General features: G+C 37.1%; 1 protein-coding gene across 3 annotated transcripts in view; it reads left to right on the top strand.

The window, feature by feature from the left end:
* The window catches only part of dlgap1b (discs, large (Drosophila) homolog-associated protein 1b), a 99,393-nt gene that overhangs the window by 26,775 nt on the left and 60,275 nt on the right, over positions 1-12,343 (top strand). For all 3 annotated transcript variants that reach the window (XM_028004774.1, XM_028004775.1, XM_028004776.1), the window contains exon 2: positions 9,284-9,369. The gene's annotated coding sequence lies outside the window, so the exon portion shown is untranslated. The remainder of the gene's footprint in view (positions 1-9,283; positions 9,370-12,343) is intronic.

The raw sequence follows: 12,343 nt of genomic DNA on the forward strand, positions 1-12,343 counted from the left end.
CGTATAAATTTTATTTTTCATCTTATCAGAAAGCTGCTGAGCATTGAGCTATGGACAAGAGATAAACACTTGATGTCTGACCTGCTGTCAGAATAAGCCTGAATACCATCAGATCTTTCTGCAGAAGGGGTGGAGGGGGCTCTTGCTTCTTTTATTGAGCTGGCTTGCATCCAGAGGTTTCAATCAATCCATTCACACCAGGAGCTCAAAAAGAAATTGAATTATGTCCGGGGCATTCAACCACAGTTTCTTAATTGGTACGGGATTAGTCCACATTGATTTGGTCTGATTAGAGGCCCCAGTTTGTGTTTCCACTTAATCACTGAGCACACCCTTCTCTTCCACTGCTATTTGCATGCTCCCCTTTCCAACGGCTTATGCCAATCATTTACAGCCTAGGGCAACTTTTAAAATTTGCATGAAATCACTAGTGCTGACTATTGCTTGATCTGCTGCAGCAAGGCACACACTTTTCTACTCGTGGGGATGTGTGTGTGCGTGGGCAGGCGTGGGTGTGCGTGTGCGGGCATGTACGTATGTTTGTGTGTTTTGTATTATAGTAACACTACTGCCCAACAGGTTCTGAAAAGTTGGCTTGTGGTTACACCAACCCTTTCGGGGCAGTTGAGGGCAATGAAGTAAGAAAGAAAAGATCAAACGAGTTCTTCTCTAGAGGCAAGAAAGTAAAAATGGGAAGAAAGTCCAGCTATGCATGAGAAAGAATTTTAAATGCTGGGTACGTGTGGAGATGAGAGGCAAATGCGCCATTTGTTTTTGCCCTTCAGAAATTAAGCTCAGGATGGATAACTGAAAGTTTAAATCATTATTCCTTCTGTTAAGATTTTCTGTGCATTTGACATGTCACAAAGTGGAATTTTGTTGCCCTTGGTGTTCAAGTTGAGGGCACACAGTCTTTCCTTCTAACCTCTGATTAGCTCCATTTTTATTGGACTTTATCTTTTTGTTTCATTGTCTTATGCACACGTGTATCTTTTTTTTTTTCAATTTAATTTTGATTGTGCCTTGGTGAACCAGTGAGTCAGAACAAAACAATTGCTGGTTACATAGTCATTTTTTCAATAATTCACAACATACAGTGGAACTGTCTTGAAACGTGACTTGATGACAAGGAATTATGCAGAGTATGCACATTAAATATGTTGTTGTAGACATTGAACAATTGAAAGAGGGTAAGAAACCATGTCAACAATACTCAGTGATTCTTTACATCCCTTCTGACCAGTATCTATTCCATTTGCAATACCTTACAATCTAAAAGTTGTTTCTGCTTCAGGAGGTATATTAGCCTTACTATGTTTTTAGCTGCATTAACGATGTCAACCCGCTGGTCTGTCTTAGGTGGGTCAGCAGTAACTATTTGGAGGTTATAGATTTTTTTTTCTACTGTTAATCTTTAAAATTCCAGGAAGATCTCCCAGGCATTCGAGTACTGAAGCTGCGGATCCCAGCCAGTTGTGCGTTTTGCTCATGTTCAAGATGTGCTGTTCTTGGCAATTTATTGTTATTTTTGTGACATTTTTAATAAGTCAGTGATTAACTTATTTTTCCTAAACCATTGGGATTTAATGGTTCATTTCTCACTCCAAAATGCCTGATATAAAACAAGTAACAAAATTACTTGGTTATGGGTAGAAAAACAATCTATTTTTTTTCAGCATTGTGATTTGTGAAATAATGTAAAAATAGCAGTTGACAAATTTCCTGATATATAGTTTCTTTGGTTGCAATACCTTGGATTGAAAATTAGATTTTCTTTCATATAAGCTACCTAATGTTACAATAACAATGATAATGAGAACACATCTACATAGATCCACTCAGAAGCTACAATGGGAGTATACTCTCAGCCATCAGTATCCACTGAGTCAGTCTGGAGAAAGCAGAACAATGTAGAATGTTTCTTGTATTGCCTTTTATGATTCCATAAATATCACATTGGTATTCATTTCATTCCCAGGCTCAGTAACAGTCACACAGTCAGACATAATGCGCCATATGTTTCTATTTTCTCGTTTCACAGCATTGGCACTAAAGGCTTTTACTCTCCATTCCAAGATTTTAGTTGACTGACTGCTGTCCTTAGGTAAAAAAAATAATGTAACTCTTAATCTGATCTAACATAAACTGACAGTGGTGTCAAAAATTTAAATTTGTTGCAGGAACAATGAAGAACTGTTTTAGTAGCTCATCATAAAGAAGAATATCATGTTTAGAGGAATAGCCTTTTTTATCTTTCCGAAAGAATAGTACTTCACAAAATCACTGGTGTGATCCAGTTATGAAGCTGGGGTCAATTTATATCAACAAACATCTATACATATAAATAAACTGCATGGTTTCTTGTTTTACCTTGTTTCCTTTCAGTCATCAGACAATAACAGGGGTCAAAACGTTTCTCTCAAATGCTTATCTGAGTATTTTAAGACTAGCCATGAGTCAATATGGAGTCCTAATCAGTTCAAGCCAGTTCAAGGGCTGTATTGGTATTATGATCTAGCTCACTCCAAGAGTGGCATTCTGGATGCTGCAGTATCTACTTTTCTTGATAGTAAAATTTTGCCCCAAGGGGGGATGTCTATAGGCCACTTTGTATCGTGGGATTTTTCTAAAATGACACATATAGGCTCCTAATGATGCTGTATTAATGCTACAAAGTGTTTGGCTCTTTTCTCTGTTGTGACGCTGTGATAGTTTTCCTATTGTAAACTGGACACACGACAGCAGCCCATTACCACCTGCGTAATCTGAAGCTGGGTTGCTCACTGAAGATTAGTTGGCAAATAGTATCTGGAGTTTTGCCCTAATCTTATACATTTCTTCCAGGATGTCTTTTCCATGACATCCTGGAAGAGATGTTAGCATACTGGTTCACAGTCGTCTTGTTGAAATTGAATTGTAGATTAGGCCAAATGTCTGTAAATTGTAGTGATGAGCAAATCCTTTTTCTGAGTTTGCTTAAAATGTACAAGAAAATGATTTTTTATTTCTACTTTCTGCTTACAGTTATTTGTTTGGAGCATAAGATCAATCTTTAATATCTTTAGATATTAACCTAAAATTACTAATGTGTTCAAACTAACCAACTCATGCTTAGAAAACTGTTCCGTGATGTGAAAGTTGTGATGTGTAGTTTTTTTTTAGGACTTATGGTATGTTGCTCTCCGATCACATCTCTGTCACTCAGGTGTGTGTCTGCGGAGATCTAAGCTTCATCTCAACAGGCCATATTACACGGACAGGCTGGCATAGAGCAGAAAAAGAAACAGACTCTTTGTTACTGCTCTCTTTCCCCATGAGCATCAGTTTAAATGGTACTTTTATTTGACTAGATTTGTTGCATGAAATGCACAGATTAAATCCAGACTTTGAGAAAAGCGGGGTTAGTTGGACAGATGCAATCTTTGATCACAATCAAACCAATGAAAGACTTGTATAATGTGTTAGAATCAAGCTATTTTACTCCAGAAAACAATTGTGTGTAGTGTCTTTCACCAGAGGATTCCTTGTTTGTCAGTCATATCATTGTAGCTGCACCACAAAACACTTGTCTAAAACCCTTGTTTCCAAAGACAAGAGACACAATACCCTCAAAATAACTTTGAGAGTAACAAAAACATTGAGGATGAAGAATTATTTTTATCCAATCCTGAAAATACTCAGACCTGAATTCACTTCACCAATATCTGAATAAGCATTATATAAATGTACATATAAAAACACTAGAGAGCCAAACACCTGCTTTTTAATAAATGAGTGCCTGTCACCAGTGTTGGGGTTTTCACATTGCACCACTGTGAATTCATTAAAAGTGCCCTTTGGAAGTCTAAAAAACCAGGTGGGGTGCCATCAACCCCCATCTGCCCTCCAAATCATTCCCTACATTTCAATTGCAAATACTGTAGTCTTGTTATTGTCCTTGGACAAACACTACAGATTAAACAGTCAAACACTCATCCTTACATAATCTTGACTGACCAGGCAGGTATGTGTTTAAGTTTCATTATAACCCAGGGGCCTAGCGGTGCATTTAAGCAGCTCAGAGCTTCCTCAAGAGTAAAGGGAAAAAAACCCAAAAAACTTGAGACTGTGGCATCAGATGAGTCTGTTAGTTTAATCACCTACTGTTTTATTACTCCAAATCTGGAACTACTTTAATCACATAAAGATTTGGTTCTATACTAAATCGGATTGTTTTTTTTTTCTTCTTTTTTTTTTCTGTTGCAAGATGAGATTTTAAAAGCTCACAATCATTGCTATTTCCATGCTTTCTGCTTGTCCATACATTTGCCTTTCAGGGTTTAGAGAGATGTTCTATAGTTGATTTTTACTTGATCTATGCTGATGGTGCAAATAGTAAACATTGCATATGAATAGACTAAGTAAGTGACTTGGCTTGAAATTATATTTTATGAGGTGATAAAACCAAATGTTAAACATTATTTTTACATCTGGAAATATCATGAATTTAGCTGTGAATACATGATCCCCACTTTTGTAAAGATCTGATCTGCTAATTCAAATTTAAGTTGATTCCAGTTTTCCCTTAGGAAACAAAAAATGACAACAAAACACTGGGTCAATCCTTCTTTATTTTCCAGTTACCGTACCATACGGCTGTGATTCTGTATGATCATAACTATTTTAGGACCAAAGGCAATGTAAGACGGCATGTAAAAGGGATATAGTGATGTTGACATGTAAACCATGTTCGGAATTTCATGTTAGAAATAAGTGTTGCTAGCGTTACTATTGTGGTGTTTGTGTGTATCCACTTGGGGGGCGGACATTTTTAAAAGATTGATCCATGTTCTTGTATGGCAAACAGAATTGGACTCTTCAAAAGCAACAGAGCAATTTTGCTGTAATGTGTTTATAATGTTATGTGTTGACATCTAGTTTGTAATAGGCAAAGTAAACAGACTGTAGAAAATATTATTCCTTTGTAGAAGCTTCTTCAGCCTGTTACATTTACATTTGACCTCATTTTTAAATGCCTCCATGACACTGAAAACATCCGACTCAGTCATCACTTCCACACTGATGATTGTTGATAATTTAGCCTCTGAACGTATAGGTCTTTGGGCTGTTTGTACACAATTTACTTATCAGTGTCATCCTCCTTTAATCAATCAGGCATAATTTCAGTGTGTTTTTGTATCTTTCTGTCAGTGTGTTTATCGATCTTCACTGATCTTGATTTTGTTTTGTCACTTTGGTGTTCCTGCTTACTGATAAGGAATCAAAATAACATCTGAGTGTCACAAGCTCTTGCTCCACAAATTTAATCTGCGTCCAGAAATGAGCAGCAACAGGAGGCCTGCTGCTGTCAGGTGTGAAATTATACTGCTGTGAAAATATTACTAAGCACAGTGATGATTGCTGCTGAAGTTTGAATCTTGGTTTTGTATAATGGACTTGTGCTACACAAAAGTGGAGATTATGCCTCACGCTGGGCTGGCTGGCAGCCAGCTGGTGCTGCTGCTGACGTCGTGCGAGCATAGTTGAAGCTTGGAGGGGGTTAATGCAGCGGGGCAAACGGGCTGATCCACACCCCGTCCTCAGCTGCCAAAACTTCAAAGGATCCGCTGATAGAGTCTAAATCGCCATCTCCTTCAGTCCAGGCTCAGCAGTTCACTTCCCCTCCCTTCACCTCCATGGTCAGGTCAAACACAGCCTCATCTTTTATGTATCGCTTAGTTCATTGATTGAGCTCAGAGATTCACGACTACTGGAAAAGCTATTTCTGTATTCCTCTGAAGCAGGAGAATGGATTTTTTTTCGTGTGGAGAGAATTTATTCATTTCCTCTCAGTTTTTCTGTTTCCACTTCCTTTCTACAAGTTGTTCTTTTTTTGGATAGGTCAATCATTTTCTTTTTTTAAATAATTTAACACAGATAAATTATTTAGACTTCAGGTATGATCTACTGGGAAGTTGCCGCTGCAGTTCCACTGCTGAATTTCAATATTAATTAAAAATATATATAATGACTGTAATATTATTCATGTTTCTGTACATGTAATTATGGCAATAATGGAGTCTCTGTTTCTTTTGCAGCACAGTTTAAGATAGAAATTTAAAACTGTTGTTCAAAGTATATAGTGTGCCAACAATGGTTCTTATGTAATTGTTTAAGCTTTTCTCTTGGTTATTTATTCATTAATTTTACTGTAAGTTGATATATTGTTTTCTAGATTGCTGCTCCTCCCTTTTTCCTGTTTCTGTGCTTTTGTTTAGGTGATGTGTTAAATGTATGCTGGCACAAAGTGTGTTAAATGGACATTTTCCCTGGAAGAGTTGGTGAAAATAATTCAAGGGAGAGAAAGTGACAATAAATATATTACGGTACATGTTTTTACACCCCAAGCAGTTTTTAAGATTTCAATTTTAGATGCAGTGGTTTTCCTGTCTTGGCTGAATTAACTACTTGCTGATATGTGGCATATTACATTTTAATGAAAGTATAATATGGCAAAAAGAGAGGAGACACTAATTTTCAATGTTTAACTTAGGAGATATATTTAGTTATTCTAATGTTTTTAGATTTTTAGATTAGGACATATTTTCCCAAGCTAAAAACCTCGGTCTTGGTGAAATGCATATGTAAAGGCAAGCAGACCAGAGACCGTGCACCGTACTATAGCGAACTATAGTACAGTGCACTCTGAGTCAATGCAACCAAAACAAACATGCAAGTCTAACGCTATAAGAAGAAAATACAAGATCGAAGACAAAATAGAAATCACAAAACTGCTAAAATCTGACGCTAATCCATTTTTGTTTGCATTTTGTGAGGAAGGAAGTTGCACTCTTGTCATCTTTGAATGTTTTCGTATTGTTTTCTTCAGTGGCTCATGGTGGAGTACCACTACAGGTGAGAGTATGAGCAGGTTTTTCAAATAGTTTGGATTGTTTGACACAGTGCAGTGTGAAAGCGAATCGGACCAGCTGAAAATGTAACAAATGTTGCAATTTTGGTCCCCAATTGAACCGAGTCTACTAGACTATCAGGTGTAAAAATACCCTAACAGCTAATTGTACATGGATGACTTTTTCTGACTCCACCCAATATATACATGCATAGTCATACAACAGATTAAAGTGATTGGATAGGATGGCATGCCATGTGGTTTGCATGTCTTTGAACAGAAAATTCCCTCACTTGAATCCTTTCAGGGCATAGAGAAGCTGTAAAACATCTGATTTCAAACTGCTTAAAATTACGGCTAAAATTGGTGGTGTAGGGGAAGCATAGTAGTGAAAGTGTGATACCCTTCTTTCTTAACATTAAAATTTGGTTTTCCAAACTTTTCGAGATCCAGCAGCTGTCAGACAATAACAGAAAATATGACGTTTCACCTTCTTTGGGAACCAGTGAGGTGAAAATAAACTGGTGAGAAGAGTTTCTGCATCATAAGGCCAATCTGTTGACCTCTACTTTTTGTAATCTCTTTGACATTGAGAATACATTTAAAAGCTAGTGAAAAATCAGGGAGTCGCATATTCTCTTATGGTGTGAAGTAAAGGGAAAAGCTAAAAATGATTTCTACTGTGTATTTTTAGCACTAAGCCCTGCCCCCTTGGTGCTTTAAACAGATGCTACTCCCAGTGGAGAGCATCTCCAGCAGAAACTCTCCCACTGTTCAGTTCATGTGTGAACATCAACTATGGAAAGGGCCTGGATTTTTTAATAATCTCCCATGTTGGACCAAAGGAAAAAGTAAAGCTGAAGATTCAACCAAACCCTCTCTTTGTTTTATTATGTTTCAATGATAGATGGGTTCATTGGACAGGTAAATCTTTTTTTTTTCTCAGAAACCTCTCCAAAAACATCTTAATATTAAGTATTAGCACTTAGAAAAATGAGCGTCTCAAAGTGTTAAGCTGTTCCACTCAACTTCCTTTAAACCAGATGTCAGGTGTAATGCTAAGTGGTAATAATCCTCTTTACAGATAAAAACAAGATAAACCCAGTTAATCTTAATTTAGGAGGTGTTTGGAGCTCTACTTTCAAAAGTTCTGCTTTTGCATCATCATGTCTGCTGTGAGCGAAGACATGCAGCGATACCTGATCAGGCTTAATGTGACACAAATTTCATGAGTAGATGACATCAATCCAAGTAACCAATGTTAGAGGACTTGCCTGTTAAGTTACTCTGGATGCATGGATGAATAAGATTCTTTTTATCTACATGACATAAAGTTTATGTTCTTTGTTTTGTTTTTTAGGGATTTCACACTATCTTTGCTTGACCTACACTTTCATCTTCTCCTTATAAAAAGACTCTGGTGCTCACTGGAGTATTAGTAACCTCCCTCTGACCTGTGAGATAGTATGTGTGTATATGTGTGTGCAACCTGTTCTATCCCAGTTCCACCTGGCGTGAGTTAGACAGACCACCATCTGTTCAGTGCCCCCACGCTGAACTAAATGCCACTTTCATAGAGTATCAGGAAATTGTTGTTTTTGCTCAACCTAATTTACTAACAACATCAATTTTGTGTTTTTTTTTTTTATAATTGCTTTTTTCTTTTGTCTGGTTCTGTTTCCTCCAAAGACAAAATCAGTTTGCGTTACCTTTGTGTGGGGGGAAATCAAGAGGCTAGGCCATTGATAAAAGCTATAGGAAGTGGAAGGTAAACGCAATCTGCTCGCTCTACTTTTCAGCAGTGAGGAGCCACTTCTCTGAGACAAAGGCTGGCTTTCACTCTCTTTCAGAATACCTCAAGGACTTGACATGCTAGATTTAAGCAAGTGCAAATAGGCTTAAAATGAATTCTGCACATCCCCTCCCTCCTTCCGTTTCTGTTTGCAGCTTTCCAAGCAGGCGGGGCTTTAGGATCAAAACCAACATGTTGGCGCAGATTTTTTTTCTCACTAAAACTAAATGGGACTTAGTTAGGTATGCACATATTTTAATGTCATTAATCCAGACCATTTTATGTTTGGTTTTTTTCCTAGTTTTTGATTTCAAGGTCATCTTAAAAGCAGGCATAGATTCTTAAAAATGCCTTTTGAAGAATTACACCATGCTTTGTCACCAAGCATTTCACCAGTAATGAAACACATGCGGTGCACTCTGAAGTGAGTGCAGGAAAGAGAGCAGAGAGCAACAGCACAGCATGAGCACATGGCACATGGACCAACACATTACCCACAAAGGGGGTGGGAGATGGGGGGCTGTACGAGTGTTTTGATGTGTTGTGATGAATTCTTAAACCCTAACTGTGTGTGTTTTCTTTTTTTTATTATTCTATTCAAGGTGCAGAAATGTGGAAATGCAGACGGCAAGGAGTGTGGAATTGAGAAACTGGAAAAAAAGATGCCAAAGATGAAACAATAAAGCAGGTGAGTTACTTACGACTGTGGATGAATGCTTTTCATGTGACTGTTACAACTCCTACAGTGCATTGCAAAAGTATTTATACCTTAAATTTTTCACATATTTTGATGAAGGTGTTTTTGGTGCAAAAGTGTTTGTGCCTTTTAACTGTAAATTTGAAGTCTAAGAGAAAAATCCTATAGGTGTTTTGTAATTGTAGTTTTTTTTTTCAATCTTTCACAAAGACAAAACAGCAGTTAAACCTCTTCAAATTCTTAAGTACAAGTACACACATTGTATTCTTTGAGTCACACTTTTAAACAATCTTACATTCTGAAGAGTTGCTTCAAATGGAGCAAAACAAATCCACACTCCTATGTCGGAAAAAAAAAAATTACTTGTAACATCCACTTGTGTTTTGTGGCTCTGAAAGAGACCATTTCCCGTAAGACATGCTTTCAAGGTCCTTGTATAAATTAACCGAGAGCCGTGTCTGCATTCTTAACATAAAGTCAAGCTTGTTGTTAGTGCATGTTGGACTGCCTCTTGCCCCCGAGGTTTCTGTTGTTCATGGACAGGATCTCAAGGTGTCATTGTGGAAAGGAAGGGGTTTGGTTTGAGAGCCTCAGGGACACAGCTTTCCTTTTTTGCAGATGAGATTATGTTGGCATTCTCAGGCTGTGATCTTCATTGTTCCCTGGAGTGGACCGCAGCTGAGTGTGAAGCATCTGCTGTTTCACACTTGAGTCAACGAAAGTCAACTCGTTTTTCTCATTGCTAGAAAAACGTGGATTGCTTCCTCTGGGTTGGGGGTCAGTCTCCCCTTCATTGGGAGAAGTTCGGGAACCTTAGTGTCTTGTTCAGGAGAGATGGCAGGAAGAACCAGGAGATGAATAGACAGACTCGAGTCACATGTTAATTTTCTTTGAGCAGAGCATAAAGAAAATTAACATGATCCACCATCAGCTATAGTCATTGGATATGAACCACGACCGAAAAACCAAGATGCCTGAAACAAATTGCTAAAGTTGGTTTATTCCAAGTTTACTCAGTTAGGGTGAAGAACCTCATCATTCAGGGGGAACTCTTGAAGTACTTGAATAGCAAAAGCTTCCAAAGTGGATGGATTTTATTTAGGGTTTTCAGATTAAAATAAAAAAATTCACAACACACTTTTTATATCTTTATTATTAGAGTAAAACAAAAAATCACATAAAATTGACTCTTCATTTCACATTATATACTAGCTTGTGCAGGACTCTCATACAGAAGTCCAATAAAATGCACCGAAGTTTATGTTTGTAACATGACAAAATGAGAAAAACATTACAGAGCATAAATACTTTTACCAGGCACTGCACAGCAGTCTTCAAGATGTATAGCTTTGGCCACAGTGTCGCACATGAACAATCCAATACCGCAGAGTGAATAAACCATTTGAAATGTACAATATCAAATTTATGTCAACACATTCATAACTCACCTCTGACCTTTTGAGAGCCATCTTCTGTGGTGCAGCTATGGTGCATCTTCAGTAGAAACGCATCTGTCAAGGTTGACAGGTTACAATCAGCAGCAGAAATGAGAGAGAGACACAAAGATATCTCTGAGACTGATGGTCTGGGGAAAAAAAAATGTCAGGAAGATAAAGATCGTGGGACAATTCTGGAATGAGAGGTACTGCAAATTACAGACAAAATAAAAGGTTTTCTGAGGCTGCTTGGGTAAAATAATGTTTCCTGTTTGTGTGCAATGATAACTGGTGACAGAGCAGATGGCAGTGGTGGGATTTACAAGTGGACAAAGTGTTCAAAAATGCCTAATAGCAAGTAAAAGTGCTGAACATGTTTTCTTTGCCAGGCATAAGCTTTAGCACTCTTGCAGTGTTGTGCAGAAAGCAAAACAGAAGGCAGAGCCAAGGATTTAGGGACACATTTATAAAAACATTAATACTTTCATAATCTGACACTAGGATAGTAGCTTTTGCTGTATCGACTTGTTGATGGATGCTATAGAGCTGTGCACTTTATCGTCATTTTTGCCTAAAAGCACCAAATTACAGCTATACAAAAGGGCGAAAGCAATGGCCCAAATGATGGTAACAACTAGATACATATAAACTGTACATATGCCTGGGGTTTTGACTCTCTAAAGTAAATTATGTCTAATACCTGCTTAAGACTTATTTTGAAAAGGTGGTTTTTATTTGACAAAGAAAACGTATTGAAATAAACATTTTAATTGTTTATATATGTGACTGTATACAGTTAAGGCGGACATTTTTCAATTAAAATGCAAAAAGCCAGTCAGCAGTTTAAATGGTATATAAAATTCTCTAGAATTTTTCAACATGAAGGCAGTCAAACGTCTTACTTAAATGGAAAATAATTTTAATGTTAATCTGCCATTCATATAAATAATAATTTGTGAATTTTGTACCCCTTGATCATATATTTCAATACCCCAAAGTTAGTTTGAGACTCAAAGGAAATTAATAAATTTCCTAGCAGGTTGTGTGAAGTTTAGATATTTTCCGTGAATCCTTTTTTGTTCTTTATTAAATTGATTTATGTATAGAAGCTTATTTAGATCAAACACTATAGTTTTTCTGCTTGAAATGCATTTTTATTGCAATATGTTATTTAAACTATAAAAGCACTGAAATATTTTTGCTGGACTTTTTAAACTGATGTCCTTTAAAATCAAATGTCAACCTTTCTTCTTAGATATTTTTTTATGTGCAAAACAAACTTGTAGCTATATATGTGATTTTTTTTCAGTTTTGTCATTAAATCAAATGTGAAAAATGTATGTCAACACAAGGCAAACCGAGTCAATCGACGGTTTAAAAATGGCACACACCTGAGGTGATGTAGTCTCATGATTTGTTGCACCTATCATGACAATAACCAGACCATGAAGTCAAAGGAAACTCTTTGCAGACAACCAGATGATTAATTTTGATAGGTGGTAAAACGGGTGGTAATGTCAGAATTAGCT

The sequence above is a fragment of the Xiphophorus couchianus genome, chromosome 21, assembly GCF_001444195.1.
Source record: "Xiphophorus couchianus chromosome 21, X_couchianus-1.0, whole genome shotgun sequence".
Classification (NCBI taxonomy): domain Eukaryota; kingdom Metazoa; phylum Chordata; class Actinopteri; order Cyprinodontiformes; family Poeciliidae; genus Xiphophorus; species Xiphophorus couchianus.